The sequence below is a fragment of the Aplysia californica genome, unplaced genomic scaffold, assembly GCF_000002075.1.
Source record: "Aplysia californica isolate F4 #8 unplaced genomic scaffold, AplCal3.0 scaffold00065, whole genome shotgun sequence".
Classification (NCBI taxonomy): domain Eukaryota; kingdom Metazoa; phylum Mollusca; class Gastropoda; order Aplysiida; family Aplysiidae; genus Aplysia; species Aplysia californica.
The window spans coordinates 1,625,140-1,627,897 of NW_004797335.1; positions in this window are offsets into that span (position 1 = coordinate 1,625,140).

Sequence of the window (2,758 nt, forward strand, 5' to 3'; positions counted from 1 at the left end):
ATATATCGCGACTATCACGGCACATCACTTCACCTATACATGTTCCGGTAACTACCTATAAATAGATGGAAGTTTGACCCGTGTCAAAGATTGGTAGGCCTATGTGGCTGACGATTCGTTAAGTGGCTGCGGGTTGACGAAAGGGAAAAGCGCTTCGTCTCCTCTTTCTGCCCCCACCCCCTCGCCTCCTTTGCCCCCTCCTCTGAGCTCCTGGCTCTTTCTGCAGCCTTTCTACTGCTACTCCTTGGCTCCTTCTTTCTGCTGTCTTTCAGCCACACCCATGATCTTCTGGTAAGAAAGATCTACACCTAACCTTCTCGGACAAGCGCGAAAAATATCGGAGCGCCCGTGTGCAAGTTGCGCACGTTAAAGATCCTTTGGTGGTCTAAAATCGATAAGAGCAGGCTTCGGTCACCCCCGAGCAAAATTCAAAACTACTTACCAATTGAAAAAGTTTACGTGTCCCGTGCGCTCATATGACCTTATGCAGTTGCGAGCGCCGTAAAACACTTATGCAAAAAAAAAAAAGAAGATTATTACCAGCGAGTGGCAAACGCGACAGACTGTTCGAGACCGGTTGGCCGCAACAAAAATCAGGCTTAGCCTAGCCTGCCTATTTATTTTTTTTGCATCCGGCCTTGGAACTGTCGGCAACCCGCTGCTGATAATTTTACTTTTCCGATCCAGCGGCCATCTGGGTTCTAGCCTAGCCTAGGTTCTAGCCCTTCAGCCTGTCCGCTGGTAATAACATTCTCGTTTGTAAGCTTTTTGAAAACTACGTCATGACGTAAAAAATAATATCAACATTCGGAACCAGCGTATCAAAATTAAGAAATTGGCGCGCGAGTGACTCTTTTTTCTTGCTGGATTTTGAAAATCACAAGAAGGAAGTAATTTGTTGAAATTGCATCATGTATCATTTTCTTATCGCAAAGATGACGGACAACTGTCAGTTTTAACTGAATGTGTGATACAGGCTTAGCAATAACATCAACAGCAACAGTAAAAATGCCACAACAACAGCAGCAGAAGCAGAAACAAAAACACCCTTTTACCCGTGACTCAAGCAAAATCTCTGTGTTTCTCACGAACTGCGAGAAATAGGTCTGCAGGAATAGGAGATGTTGCAGCCCCCATACTCTGCTACTGCAAACAAGAATCACTGTTCATTCATTATTTCATGCATTCATTCTTTCACACAATTGTTTAACCATTGATTGATTCGTCCGTATGGATTTGTTCATTCTTTAATAATTATACATATAATAAATAGCATTAATTTGGTAAAGTGCAAATTCCCGCTCAAAAACAAACGTTGTACGCTGTATAATCTGTACTATTATTGCCCGAGCAGACCTAACAGCTTTCTAAAACACTCTCAACTCCCTAGGAAACATACGGTGCAAGCTGCTTTCACTCTTTGGCCCACCCACTTAAGTATCCTTTCATCCACTCTTTAGTGTGTTTAATGACTTTATTTGCTGCTCATTGGCTGTTTTTGCTCCACAATTTATCAACACTGCAGTGAAAACAAATTCGTCCAACTTACCTCAGTAAGACGTTCACAGGTGAAGATCTAAACACGCTCTAAGCAAACTCCTGAGTGTCAATGTTGTTTAGACATGTCTGCAGCGAGCTAGCCTATCACGAGACAAGGATACATAATATAATACCACTGAAAAAATCCACTCATGTGTTACGATAACTTCAAGCACTCTAAATCATGCGGACAATGTGAAGGTTTGCAGATGGCCGAAGCCTTACGTTCCTCCAGAGTTCTGTTCTGGGAGCACTTATTATATAACCTGTTTATAGTGACTATCAGACCTTGAGCCTGTGTAAGTGTAACGATAATGTGCATACGATACTGCGAGACACCGACAACGGTCCTCTGGAACGAACGAAATGAACCAGCTGTAAGTCCACCTGAGGGGAAAAAACCAGAAACAAAAACAAACAAAACACCAACAGCACAAAACAAAACAAAAAAAATTTTTTTTTAAAAACCCAACAGACCTGCCACCAAAACGAAAAAACAGCCCGCGACAGATCTCAGAAGCGTGCAGCTTTATCATTACAGCAGCTGACAAAACGCCTTTTTTTCATTTTGGCGCGAAAATTTTTTATTTGATAAATCGATAGTCTGACCTGTTACCCAACTTGTGTGAAAAAATCAAAGTGAAAGTGTGACTAGTTTTTGAGTAAATTAATATTCAAATTTCGGAAGAACGCCTTTTTTAAATGGATAAGCTGACAAAACGCCTTTTTTTAAGAGTTCGCTGACAAAACGCCTTTTTTTTCGCCGCGGCTTTGGAAAAAACGCGTTCTGTCAGCAAATTCTGTTCAAGGCAAAAGCTGACAAAACGCCTTTTTATTGTCTTGTTCCAACACTGTAACAGTGATTCTCGTCTTGAGTATGATCTCCCCACGTCCACCCCCCCCTTCCCCCAAACACACATATACACACAAACTCTCTCTCTCTCTCACACACACACACACACAAACACACACACACACACACACACAAACACACACACACACACACACACACACACACACACACAACACAAACACACACATTATAAACACAAAAATAAACAGACACACCCTCAGACACAAACAGACACAAATACAGGCACGCTCACGCAGACACACATTTTCATAGACACACACAGACACACTCACACAGCAGACACACTCTCAAAGACACACACAGCCACACACTCTCTCTCTCTCTCTCTCACACACACACACACAC